A 15,278-nucleotide genomic window follows, 5' to 3' on the forward strand; every position below is an offset into this window, starting at 1 on the left:
TGGAAAACGATCTTGCTTGAGCTGCTATACTACAATTGCCTTGTACTCTTGCAAGTATTTTAAGTGTTTTTATCCCTACTTTGACAGGTGGTAAAAATCCTTATCAGGAAATTGGCATCGTTGCTGGGGATTGTTTTAAATGATTTGTGTTTATCAACTCTTGGTTAAATATTTTTGTATATATCTTTTTATTTACTTGATTTTATTTTATCTTTTTTTAGATTACAATTTGTGCAACAATGGACTTTGTTCCTCCTCCTGGATTCAATATCCAACCAGGAGGGCCACCCTTATGGGTCAACTTTGCAAAATGGGGTTTTGATGGATTTAAACCTACAATTTGTGCACTTTGTTGTTTGAAGGCTAATGATGTTTTGCAATGTCCCGAAATTATATCTAGGAGCATATCAATACGAGAAACAAATAAAAAAGGAGTTGGAACAATCCCTATTCAGAGTTTTACACTCCAAGTTTGAAAAGGCATCTTGAGCACTATTTTGAGCAGTCTACTGTGCCACAAGAGCTTTCGGTGAAGGACAAACTCTCTAAATTGTTGGAATCAATTGAGTTGTACATTGAAATAACCAATCAAGGATTCAAACATTAAACCGTGGGAAAAACTATGATGATCAAGAAGAGATTGACGTAACAACTAAGGAGCAATCTACCATTTATTCAACCCCAGGGGAGGAAACAACACATGTTGATCCTAAAATCCTCCTAGATCCTTTGGCTACCCAAGTTCATGTGCCACCAAAACCTTACCCACAAAGCCAGCAGGAAGACATGAGTGTTAATATGTTAGGGGAGGTTCACACAAATCTAACATCTAATATATCTCATGATCAACTCTCTAACACACTAATCGATTTGGATACAGGGCAGATGACTACTGATACAATTGATGTTGCTGAATTGGACAGTCCAACAGTACAAGCATTCAAATTTAAAGAAAATCTAAGTGAGCCCTACTAGCAAGCTAAGAAAAAACTTAGTGGCAACTGAATTCTTCGTCACGGAATTTGTCCACTGCAAAAATTGTGGATATTAAATACAAGATTTAAGTCAGTTCAAGGAAGATATAAGCCTTTTCGGAAGGGACCTTATTTGCCTTAAAAAACTAATTCACCTAAAAGGATGGACAAGAAATATTCAACCAATGAATTTAAATGCACATTTCAAGTCAATCCTTACCTACCATTGCCCTATGATGCTGCAAAAGAGTGGTTGATTCTAATAGGACAAGCAACGTGATCATAATTTCCTCTCCGTCTAGCTATAGACGTTAACTAAAATGCCAATTGGGAGGCAACCCAATTTTTTTTAAACTCTTTTCTTCTTTATGTTGTTGATTTTATTTACTTCCTTTTATTCATTATCACAACAATAAAAACATATATAAAAAAAAAATTAGAAAATTGAAAAACACAAAAACAGCAATTGTTTATAGTTAATCAGTATTTTATTTTGGGACTTATTCTAATTAGATTTTTAATCTGTGCTTTTGCAGGTTGCATTTGGATTCGAAGGGCCTTAAATATCCACTAAGCGTGCAAAATTCAACTGAATCATGCATTCAGCAGCATTCATACATTCATCATTCATCCACATTCATCAGACCTCAACAGATGGAAATTAGTTGTGAAATACTCATAGTGGGGATTTACTGTGCTACTCTCTGCATTGTTTGGAGCTTTTCGCTCACTTTCTCTCACTTGCATAAATTTCATTACATACAATTATGGGGGTCTAAGCAGTACATAGAAGAACACAGTCATCAGGGCCATCCATATGCATATAATTTTGCTCAAACATATATCAATGGAGAAATGCAAAAACACATAGAACAATTATGAGCAGATGAAAATCATATTCCTACAACTCACAAATAAGAGTTGAAGGGATACATATCTATACCTTTCTTTTCTACATCAAATAGGCTCCAGACATTTAATGTTGTTTGCTATGTTGGGTCGGCATTCTGCAGCTCCTACACAGGGAACACACATACATCAGACATTCATCTTCTAATTTTTCCTAATCTAAGCTTAGACTTGAAATTGAATTTAGAGGATCAGACATTTTTACCTCTGAGTGGGTCGACACCATGATCGGAAGTTTGGGGGAGGGATCCATGTTGCACAGAGAGCATGGCTCATCCAGTCAAGATACAGATCCAGTTTTGTGCACACCATTTTGACTCATCATTCATCACAGTTCATGCAAGCACATGGGAAAGCAATACATAAGCATATAGAAATTCACTGATCCAACACATGCGAGAACGGATCAAAGAAGAAGAGTCAGAAATTATGCCTTTGGCTTTGGATCTGAGCACTTCTTGTCTCTTCCATGGTACTGGCGTCAGCTCAAAGTTCGTTGCACAAAGAAAGACCACATGCATGTGTTAGTTTTGGTCTATTTTCCTGAAATGCACAAATCGAAATTGAAACAAAGAACCTTTGCCTGCGTTCAGAGCAATGAACATATAAAGAAGATGGGACTCGCGGAGCAGCTAGAGGGTGTATGTTTGTGTTGTGGATGAGAGAACCGAGATAAATGCAAGGAGGGTAGAGAGAAGATGAGAGAGTGGCTCTCCAACGGCAGCTTGTTGGAAATGAGAAATGAGAGCTGAAACTCGTTTATATAGCTATAGCGATCTGTTAGGATTCCCATCAGAAGGCTTCGCACGTGTGGCTGGCACGTTGGCTCTGTGCATCGATCTTGCGGTTTCCTGCAACTCATGAGTTCGATCCCAGCGAACGTGATGCGTTTTTGTCTCCAGGTGCCTCTGTTTTCTTTTCTTTATTTTTTTTTTCTGTTTTATAATTTCTTTTATTTGCTTGTTTTCTTTTTGTTTGTTTATTTATTTTTAGTTTTTATTCATTTTCTTTGGTAGTCTTAGTCATTTGAGTTCTTTTTATAATTTTATTTTATTTTTGTCATGTTTATTTTATTTTTCACATCTTGAGGACAATGTGTGATTTAAATTTGGGGGTGGGAAATAAGAATTTTTAATTTTTCTTTTGTATCAATAAAAATTTTCAAATTTTAAGTTAACATCCATAGTTTATTTTAAACATTAGAACAAATGGACATGGTGAAGATTAATCTCATAGTAGAGTCTTTTCTATTTGTTGTTGATTAGGCACTAATTCATGAGTTATACTATGAAAATTTGCACATTCACATCAACATGGTTTGTGGGAAGTGATATTGAAACATTTACTTTTAGTCTAAGTGTATTTTAATGTTTGTTCTTAGTAAAGTAAAGTTTAGTTCTTGTTATAAATAAAGTAATAATTGTTCCACCTGAGACTTTGTTTAGTAATCGGGTCAGTCCTGCTTGATCAGTAGTAATTCTCACGTCAAATGGTAGAGTTTTGGCATGGGGTAGGATGGTTAGTTGCTTTCGTAGCCTTTTAAGCTTGAGTTAATAAGTCCTTAAGGGTGTTCTACATCTAGTGCCCTAAAGGCTTTGTGGTTTGGGAATCATTGACCTAAAACTCGCTACATGGGTTGGATCGAAAGCTTAAGGGAACTGGCATTGCACGACCACTATTGTTACTAAAAAAAATAAAAAAAAGAAATCAATTTATTATGTGTGACGTGTTAAATAAAGAGGACGAAATGTAAAGATTTTAGTTGAGTCTCCTTAACCATGTTGGTTCACTTTATACATAAGGAAGTTCATGAATTCTTTTCTAATTGATTCTAAATGGCTTAGACTCTATGGTGGGATTAGTTGGAACTTTTGGAAGGATGTTCTAATTTTTAACGTTTTTTATGGCTGGCAACTTGAATGTGAAATTTTTGTGTCTTACTTAGTTTTGTAGTTTCTAGTTTGTTAGTTCTTATATTTGTTTTTGAGTTTTGTTTTGCTTGAGGACAAGCAAAAAGCTAAGTTTGGGGGCATTTGATGAGTCGATATTATACCATATATTTTACCCTATTTTTAGTTATAATTTATTGGTTATTTTATGAGAATTTTGATACTTTGATTTATATTCTTAATTTAGGACATCCGCCTTCTTCTGGAGCAAAACATGATGAAACGGACGAATTATGTTCATGTGTTTCTCAACTTGATTGTATCAAAGTTTTAGATTTTTCTACCAAGCAGTTTATTTATGGTGAAGAAATAAAGGAGCGTCGTGAAGTGCTGTCAAAGTGACGTTTTGGGCTTATTTGGGCTTTTTGGCATCCAATATGATGTCTTTTGGGTTCAAAGCCTTCTGTAATTATGTTCGGGACATCTCAAGCTTTAATTTTAGCCATTTTGGGCCTGTTTTGGAGCCCTGAAAGTTCAAAAACGTTGCTGATTTGTGGCTGGGCAGATTTCCCAAAGTTAGAATGTGAATGTATTTCCTAATTAGTTTATTCTATTATGTTTCCTAGTTTTTAGAATACCTTTTCTAGGTAGGGTTTTATTTTCTATTAATTTAAAGAAGGCTATTAAGCCATTAGGAATAGTAGGGAGAACAGATAAAATTTACGTACCCACTACTTTGGAAGATTCAAGTTTATTTTCAAGGTGTTTTCTATCCATGTTCTTAATAATATTTTGTTTTGTTCGTAACTAATTTTCGTGTGTTAGGGCGAGGCCACGAGCCCTAGTAAGAGTATGTAGTTTCTTTTCAATTGACTTATGATATTATGCATGCAAGTTTTGAATTATTAATCACCGGTTTAAACTATCTATTTGTCTTGATGATTGGCCACCATTAGGATATTTAGAAAAATAATTTATGCAATTTTGACGGAGGGTTATCCCTAAAATTGACTAAGGCTTCTTGTGGTTAATATTTGTAACTTCTTAGGATGGACGACACGTCTTAAGAGTTATATGGTTTTTCAAAAGGATTTCACAAAACTTAATAAATCTTGCATGTTAACATTCGATCTGGACACCATGGACGGGTTGTTTATTAGATATATGTTCTATGTTGGAAGTTCCAAGTAATGCATACTTTAGGAAAACCTAACCTTCAAATATGCATGGGTAATTTATAAGTAATTGGAAGAACTATGTAGGATTGTTAAGATGACGGCAGAACCCTATTGTTTCTTTAAATTGATTTTCTTTGAATTGGTTTCTAGTTGATTTATTTAATTGTCTTTATTTTAAATTCGTTTTTTTTATATTTTAAATTCTAAAATCAATATTTTCCAAACTTTGTTTTAAATAATTAATTAAGATTTGATTTTACACAAATTATTCATTCAATCCTTATGGAAAACGACCTTACTTGAGTTGCTATCCTACAATTACCTTGTACTCTTTCAAGTATTTTAAGTGTTTTTATCCCTACTTTGACATGTGGTAAAAATCCCTATCAGTGATAAAAGAATTTTAAGATCATAAAAAAATATATAGGGTGAACTTAGATGTGCACTGGAGTTTGATGTGATCATTTTTCATATATTTTTATTATATATTTCTTTTAGATTTTATATTTTAAATGCACTAAATTCTATTGTTTTATTTATAGGCATTTAATATTGGAGTTATGCGAAAAGAAGTGAAAAATGTGTTTTTTGAGTGTGTAGAGTAGGCTTGACAATTCCTGACACGACCCGATAACCCGACACAACACGACAAAAAATTAATAGGTGTTCGGGTCGACACGATAACGAATCGAGTCATTATTGAGTAACCCGATAAGCACCTGTTAAGATAACAGGTTGGTTTGGGTATACATGTGGGTAACAAGATACACGATAAGAAAAATATTAATTTTGTTAATGCACAAAACCGGAGGTCTTGGAACAACGTAAATGCGACCGTGAATCTGCAAGTAAAGTAAATAACACAAGATGTATCGTGGTTCACCCCAAGGTTTGAGATACGTCCACACTGAATATGTATTTATCTGAGGGAGAGAGAGCTCTGAGAGTGAGAGCTTGGAGAGGGGTGAGGAGCCTTAGGAATTGGCCTCCTCTAATTGTGAGGGTGAGGGGTCCTTTTATAGAATAATGACTCTTCACTTATTACATATTTACCCATTCCTTTATCACATAATTACATTTAAGTCCCTCGAGTATTTGTACGAGATCTAAATACGAGGCCCTAAATATGGTATAAACAAATTTAATAATTTTATAATCCTAAAACAATACTATAATAATTATATATATATATTAATTTAACAATTTTATACCCCTAAAAACTATAATAATTATATATATATATATATATATTAAATTAAATTAAAAAAATTGGTGACCATTGGATCGGCTGAGATTAAATCTCAGCCGTCTATTGTGCATTAGGTTGGAGGCTAATATATTTTTATATGGTATAGTACTATTGTTTTATTTCTTTTCATAATTATTTTGGTAAACTTCTCATAATTTGAATGGTTTTTAATGTTTGGTTTTTCTATACTTAGTGTATGCGGAAGAGAGTTCTAACGTGGAAAGCCTTACTGTAAACTTCATCAACATAACTCTTGAAGGCAATAGATCAAGCCAAAGTTCCAATACAATTTCCTCATGATGATCAATGAAAATTGAGAATTTTGTAAAAGGAATAAAATGCAAGCTTTGAGTTCCATTAGTAAGCTTTAAACTTTTGAGAAAGGCTTCACAACCTTGAAAACAAAAACTCTTTCATTTTGCATATCCTTACACATTTAATATTTTGTAATAGACTAGTAGTGTATGGATGTTCTTTTATTAGGTTTTATTTTCAAGTGTAGATGTAGTACTTAAACGACAAATGTGTTTTAATGTTTTGAAGTAATATTTATGTGGCAATGTGTGGTATGTGCAAATTTAAGAATTTTTTTTTCTTAACAGGTCATAACAGGTGTGACATAACACGACCCGTTAAGATAACAAGTGTTACACGAAAACGACACGAACACGACATACATGACCCGTTTGCTAGGCCTAGTCTAGAGTAATTCCAGTGGAGCAAGAGGCTAATTAACCGCACAAAGACATGCATAACAGTAAGAAGATGAGAATGCTACGATTTTGGAATCAAATGGATATGGGGATGCTATTTAATGAAATTTAGGAGAGACTTAATTTCTAGTTTTTATTATTTCCGTTTATTTTTTCATTTCTTTAATAAGGACTTAAAGTCCATTATGCTTAGGAGTTTAGTGGGTTTTAAAAGTATTTCAATTAGCCTTTAATTGTAGCCACTTAGTATTATATGGTCTAGTAGTAATCCTCTTTATTAGTAAGTGAGAGGTCTTAGGTACGATTCTCACCAAAGGAGAATTTGAACCACATTATTGCTAGCCCATTGTGAGACTAAGCCCATTCCCTGAATGTGGATAATATCATTTGTTAAAAAATAAAAAAAGTCTTTAATTCCCTTGTTTGCCGTGTGTTTTATATATGGAGATTGATTCTCTATTGTGAGTAAGTAAACCACAAAATACAAAATATCACCTATTCTACATAGGGGGTTGTGGCAAGAGGCAAGAGGTAAGAGTTCTTCCTTTGTTTTTTTTTTCTTTGCTCGGGCAATGATGTAGTCTGATCATGGATACTTAATTTTCTTGTGGTATTGTTATTATCATGTTTTTACCTTTATTGAGTATCTTTTTCTATTCGTAATGCGTTTGATTTTTATTTAGATGCTTGATCACCATCTAAGTTTTAGTTAAGTTGATTTGATGCAAGTTAGAGTAGATGCCATACTTTTTGGGTTTAGCTTCTTGCAATTGATACCATAAACACCTATTTGTAGATGCCATGCAATTAGGGTTTATGTGATTTTCCAACTATTTCCATATAGCTTATTTAATGGGTTCTTACTTGTTTAAATTCATCTAGATGCCATAGAGGGTTAACATGTAAGGATACTTTTGATGCAACCAGATGCCATGGAGTTGAATAATTTAAGGAAAATCGATCATCAATAATGGGGAACTACATGAGCATAACATATTAAGAGAATTAAGTAGAATTGGTTTTTCAGATGCCCTAAGTCTTATTATGTTATGTTTTCATTTTATTATTTGCATGCATTTTAGATTCAAGCTTTATTTTATTTCAGTTTAATTCAAATCATATATATTTTCCGTTAAAGCTTCTCAGTTATAATTTGTTTCAATTTAGTTCATAAGACTTTTACAATTAATTCGACCTCTGTGGGATGATATCCATTAGACTCGACAGTTTTTGACACAACACAAAAATGACACAAAAATAACGGGTTTTGGGTCAACACGATAATTAATCGGGTCATTATCGGGTGACCCGTTAATAACGAGTATATACGCGGGTAACACATGGATAACCCGTTTCGACCCGTTAAGAAAAAAATTATTTTGATAATTTTAAAGTTTAATTACTAAAAGATTTATTATAAAATACAATAGCCATATTAATATATACAATATGTTCTATATTAAATATATAGTTTTGTGTTATTATTCTATATAAGTTTAAAAAAAAAGTTTTAGTCATTATTTATTTTTATCATGAGAGTTCCTTATTATCATTACTACAATAAATTTTACTTAACATTGTTGTTGTCCAAAATTAAAATAAACTAGTATAGTATTTGTGTAGGCAAGAATTAAGAAGATATACATACAAGTATGAAAAATGTGAAAGAATATATAAACACTCGTAATTCATCATTATTTCTCCACGAGTAGATAATGGTTACACTTGCATTATCGTTTAGCTTTTTTAAAATCCTCCAAACCGTCATGAATAATGTTTTTTATTTGAGGGAAAAATTAATAAAATTAATAATAATTATTGTAGAAGTGTAAAAAATGTAAAAAAAAATATACAATCACTCATAGTGACAAGCTTTATAACTTTCATGAAGGGGTTAGCTTCGAAATCGAACAGTATAATCCATAAACCTTAACTTTATATTTAACATTCGATTGTCATTTACGCTTTATTCTTCTTACTGAATTTCATTTTTAAAATTTTCATTTTTGAAAACATAATCATCTGGTGGATGTAAGAAGATGAATGGTTTAGATCTTTGATATCACGTTTCGATATTTACGGTTAACTGAAACATGAGTCGATGTCATATAGTTTGTAGAAACTTTATAAACATCAAGCAATATTTTCACTAACCGTAAAACTCTAAATATAATATCAATGATCCAAACTGTTCATCTTCTTGCATCCTCTAATAAATCATGTTTTCAAAAAACAAAATTTGAAAAAACAAAATTTGATGAGAACAATAAAGCGTAAATATAAACAACAATCAACGGTTAAATTTTGATCTATGATTTATATGATTATAGTGGTGAATTTCGAAGTTAAGCTCTTCATGAAAGTTGTAAAGCTTGTCTTTATGAGCGTTTATATATTTTTTCTATATTTTTAACACTTCTACATTAATTAAAAAACTATTAAAGACTTTACTTAAATAACAACCATAAGATAAATGAGAGTAAATCTGTATTGTTGGATTCTATTTCACTTATATTATTAGAACTTTTTTGGATGAAAAAACCCCTTCTCTATTCCAATATTTTCCAATTTTACCATTTGATCAATTTAGGTAAGCGAAAATATACTTAACAAAAAAATGCATTTTTATCTTTTGGACGTGACAATATGGTATGTATATACTTATTTAGTATTATGTTTTTCATTTGATTATTTATTGGTTTAAAATATATTTTCCTTAACGGGTAATGGGTCGGGTCATATTACCTGTTAATATTATTAGGTCGATTTTGAGTCGGGTGATTTTACCCGTTTATTTTAACGGGTGTTACATGACACGACCCGTTAAGATATCGGGTATGACACGAAAACGACACGCAAACGGAAAATATAACATGAATGCCAGGTCTAATAACCATGCTCCAATGCTATACTATCATCCAATTCGTCTACTTGCGAGTACTAAAATTCGAGACTTGATGAGATTATCTAATTTTCGCAATAGAGTTCAAATATAATAACACTTCAATATTTAGTTTTCAATTTTAAATTGTTTAAAAACTTGTTTGGTCACTGTTTTAAAAAAAGTGAGACTGAAAAAACAACACCAAACCAACTTTGGAAAACTAAAAATAAGTAGCTTTCAATTTTAAAAACTGAAAACAATTATCAAATAAATTTTTAATTTTGAAAAAATGAAAAATCAAAACCTTAACAAACGGCCTCTTATATAATTGTTACTTGTTGCTTACTTATTTTGCCACTAAAGTAAATTAAACCATGAAAGCCACTTAATACTATAGTTTAGTGATTATCATGAAAGCCATTTCGAGATTTGAATCTAAGATCTCTCACATATAAGTGAATCTTTGGCCAGAGTATGAATGAGATTTAGGAAGTCGTTCCAAATCACATCCAAGGTAATCATATAAGTAAGAGAATCACATTGGATAGTAGACATGAATAAACTATCAAACCAAACAATGTGGTCAAGAGTATTGTATTAGAGAAAGACCGTATTGCATTGTAATCCTAAACTGAATAGGTTCTCCACCTCTTCTAATTAGCTTGGGTAGCCATGACATACTACTAGGTGTCACTCATGGTTTGTGGAAGTCCTGAAGGTGTATAATCACTAAAGGGAGAATTGAAAGTATATTTCAATTCACAATCGATTTGAAGAGTTCTAATCGTCCACTGCCTTGCTAAAAGGAACCTAATGGATCATACACCGAGTAAGGTAGAGATTGAAGAAACAACAGAGATGAGTAAGGATAATTAAATGGTTTAATTATTTATGGCTATGATTAATTAATATGTTGATTAATCAAACGAATAAATTCGTTTTAGCTTTGGAGTAATTATTGGACCTCAAGGCCCATTAGGCTTAGAACCGTCAAAACATTAACTTAAGTTGCATGACAACTTAATGACTAAAGACTCAAAAGGGCCCAAATAGCCCAAAGCCTTTAGAAGGCTGGCCATATTATGGATGAAAGGTTTTTTTGGTTCTTTTGTCACTTAATTGAAGTGACTATATAAAGGACTTTATTGCCAAAATTCATTGGGGTTCTCTTTTGAGGAAATTGGAGAGAACAAAAGCTTTCATTTTCTCTGCAGGAGGCTGGCCCCCTTGGAGGGGATTGGCTAGTATGAATCCTCCTCCAAGGTCACTCATCTCTTCTTCAAGTCCCTCATTGGTGTGGAAACTTAGAGGTTCGCTTTCTTGGGAACTTGGAGAATCCATTCATCCATCCTCCTCCAAGAAATTCATGGATCTAAGAAGTAAGGAATGAAGACTCTCTCTCTTGGGTGATTAGCCTTTGCTTATGCAAAGAGGAATCAACAAAGGTATAATATTTCTCAACTTACTTTGTTATTGAGTTGAGTCTTGGTTCACCACAATTACTAGGCCTTGAATTTCATGGGTAAATTTTTGTTCTTGAGTGCATACAAGCATGATTCCGCATTTTATTTATCAAATAAACTAGTTTTCACAAATATTTCCTTCAAATTGAACCTCAAAATTGAAGTACTCAAATTTTTAGAGGTTGTCGGTTTGCCTTCAAACTTTTATCGTGTCGATTTCTTTTCTGAACTTTTAATTAGTTGATTTTCCCATGAAATTTAACTTTAGCATAAATTGCCAATTCCCTCAATGTTAGATTTTAATATTTTTCATCCAATTTTCATCTATTCAATTTTCTATTCTTTTATCCCTGTTTGAATGATCAAAATGGGTGGAAAATTGGATAAAAATTTATATAATTTAGCGTCGGGAGAAACTGACTATTTATAAAAGTTCACGAGGGTAATTCTTATAATTATTGTGAAAATTGGCTAATTATAAAAGTTCAGGAAGATAATTGGTTAAAATAAAAGTTTAGGGAAGAAATTGAAAATTCTATACAAGTTTGGAGCAAATTGACAAATATGCCTTTCTTTATTGGGTTAGGCAAATACCGATTACTTTTGCTAAAATCCCATATTTGTAATTTACTTCCCCGACAATTTCACCATTGCAACATGCAGGCACTGCACTAAAAAACTTTTTGCAGTTGTGCAGACAACACATCTTTTCTCGTCTTGCTTTTGGACGAACAAGAAGAATTAAGAGTGGGCGGTGACCTGAGGGTTCAAGTTTAGCTATATTCACATATGATCCGACTTTGCATGCGCTCGACAAATTCTTCAGAGTCAACTTTCAAGAGGTACAAAATTTCTTTTAATTCAAACCATTGCGCCGAAATAATGCAGTACGTTCCGCTGAATAATTCATCGCTGTGATGCATGCTAATTCATGCTATCCCATTCAAATTCTATGAGACAGAATAATCTCTGTTGTACGAGGGAACAATTAGCCAACATTGAAGTGCAAACATGTGGGAGTGAAACATGCATATCCACAAAATAGCTAATCACAGTACCACTTAGCACAATATTAGGATATTTCCAATTGGAACTATATTAGATATCTTGTAAAATCATTGGTCCATAAGAATAGTTGGGGTACTGTTTTAGGAAATCGAAGAAATTTTTATTTTTTATTTTTTGGGTTTTTATCACCAATGGTCCCTGAGATTGACCAAACTCATCATTTTGGTCCCTCACTTTCAAAGCAATCAATGTTGTCCCTCACATTCACCACCACACATCAATTTGGTCATTCCATTTAGATTCCGTCAACTATTTTTGTTAGTTTGCATGTGGGACCGACAAATCCAATAAAATGGGGACACATGGATTACACAAAAGAATGATATTTATCACAAATGGTCCCTGACATTGATCAAACTCCTCATTTTGGTCCCTGAGTTTCAAAAATCAATAAAGTTGGTCCCTGACTTTCACTACTGCACATCAATTTAGTCATTCCGTTAAAATTTTGTCAATATTTTTTGTTAGTGTCATAATATGGTCCTACTGGTCCAATTGTATGCCGCCACATGGATTAACTATAAGAAACTAATTTTTTTAAAGTGAACCAACGGGCGAGTATTCCGCACTGACATTTCTCTTGCATCCCACAATCCCGATTGGAAAATATGATTCAATCTAAATTTGATAAAATCGAATCCAAATTTAATTTGAATTTGATAGAATTATAACCAACTAGAGAGAGAAGTGAGTTCACGGACGACAAGAGCTTTTGTGATGTCATGGTGTGTTCCTTTTCTTTTTGAGCATACCTAGATGAGGAAGATGATGTCTTTTTATTCCTTTTAGTTTTTTTTTTTAATTCTTATAGTACTTTTAGTTTTAAATCTTAATTTTTTTTATTTTATAATTAATTCATGTGGCGCCATATGATTGGACCAGTAGGACCATATTATCACATTAACAAAAAAATTGACGAAATTTTAACAAAATGACTAAATTGATGTGCAATAGTGAAAGTCAAGGACCAAATTTATTGATTTTTGAAACTCAGGGACCAAAATGAGGAGTTTGATCAATGTCAGGGACTATTTGTGATAAAAACCCTTCTTTTGTGTAATCCACATGTTAGTATTTTATTGGATTTGTGGTCCCACATGCAAACTAACAGAACTAGTTGGCGGAAACTAAACGGAAGAACCAAATTGATGTGCGGGGTGAATGTCAGGGACGATATTGATTGATTTGAGACCAAAATGATGAGTTTGGTCAATCTCAAGGACCATTGGTGATAAAAACTTTTTTTAAAAAAAAAAATTAATTCAAGGAGAACACGATGTATTTTACTATTCAATTAGTTTAGTTTTAGGTATTTCGTTGAAAATCATTTCTATACAAAGTCACTTAAATCTGAAAGTGCATGTGCAACAATTAGATAAAATTTATGCTATGAAAGGAGAAGGAGATAATTTCATTACACTACAAAAAAAAAAAAAAAAAAAAAGGACCGCAATCATGCCTTAACATCCATACGCGAAATTCAACTAATTCTCAAACGGAAAACTAAGCTTTTCTTAAACAAAAGTGTACAAGGGAAGTACTATTAACTTCATGCAATACAAAACAGTTTGCACGTGATGTACAAAAGTATTAACATACAAATAAATTAAATCCAAAAATTACAAAAATAAATAAATTAAATAACTTAAATTAATAAGAAATAAATTAGCGAATAAAATACCTTCAAATTCATTCTTCGTCGACAATCTTAAAAAAACAAATTTAATTTTGTTAGTTTGAATTCACAATTGAAAATTTTAAATACAAAATCAAATCGTTTATCGAATAGAGAGGGATAGAATGAGGAAGGAAAGGAGATAAAGGTGGAGATGGAGATGGAGAGAGATGGAGGGAGTGGAGGATGAATTTGAGAGAGATGGAGGGAGTGGAGGAGGAATTTGAAGAAAGATGAGTGAGGGAGAGACAGCTACTGCTATACATATAACGTTGATAAAAGATCGTAACCCTAAAATGTTTCACCGACCATTTCAAATGCATTGCGCGACGAAGGATAGTCTTTGTCGAGTAGTACCAACAACGCAAAAGATATTTTTCTCGCACAAGTTTGAATTCATCACGCAATAATTTGATGCCAAATCTTCATTTGACCGCATTTGTTCCTATAGATTGCGAGACGAATGATCCAATTCATTGTGCAAGGTCGTCTTACGATGATATCCTTACTTTGTCGTGTAAAGGTCACTTGGGCAACAAAATCTGCATCGTTGCGTAAAGTATAGTCGTGCAAGTAGTTTCTTTAACTAGTGGGTGATAACTTCATTAAGAAGAAGACATTGATCGCATCATCAGCTAGGAATTGTATTGAATATTAATTAAATATGAGTCGTTCTTTGAAATTAAATAGGAAAAATTAGTATCTGGTCCCTAGTTTCTAATATTCATTGATTAAGACCTTATTAGTTTTTAAATTTTGATCAAGGTCCCAATCACTAATATATTAATGAATTACATGTAAGTTACATAATTTTTATAATAAAAATTAGTAATTGATTTAGAATTTTAATACTCATACCCTTATTAAACTCCTAATTAATTTTCAATTCAACATTTCTAAAATATAAAAAAATAAAATTAGAATAAGTTTGTACCCATTAAAGTTTTATAAAAAAATTGATATGTACCCATTTTTTTAATATACCAATTTGTCATATGAAAAATGTACCATTTTTTTTAATATAAAATGTACCCATTTTTTATATAAAATTCATTCAATCTTTTCTCTAATCCATTTTTAAACCTATGTTGTCACATCCCAGCCTTGCTTCTGCCGTACCACGATATTGTCTGCTTTGGGCCCCGACCACGCCCTCATGGTTTTGTTTCTGGGAACTCACATGAGAACTTCCTAGTGGGTCACCCATCCTGGGATTTCCTCTCGCGTGAACTCACTTAACTTCGGAGTTCTGATGGAACACGAATCCAGTGAGCTC

This window comes from Malus domestica, chromosome 06 (genome assembly GCF_042453785.1).
Source record: "Malus domestica chromosome 06, GDT2T_hap1".
Taxonomy (NCBI): Eukaryota; Viridiplantae; Streptophyta; class Magnoliopsida; order Rosales; family Rosaceae; genus Malus; species Malus domestica.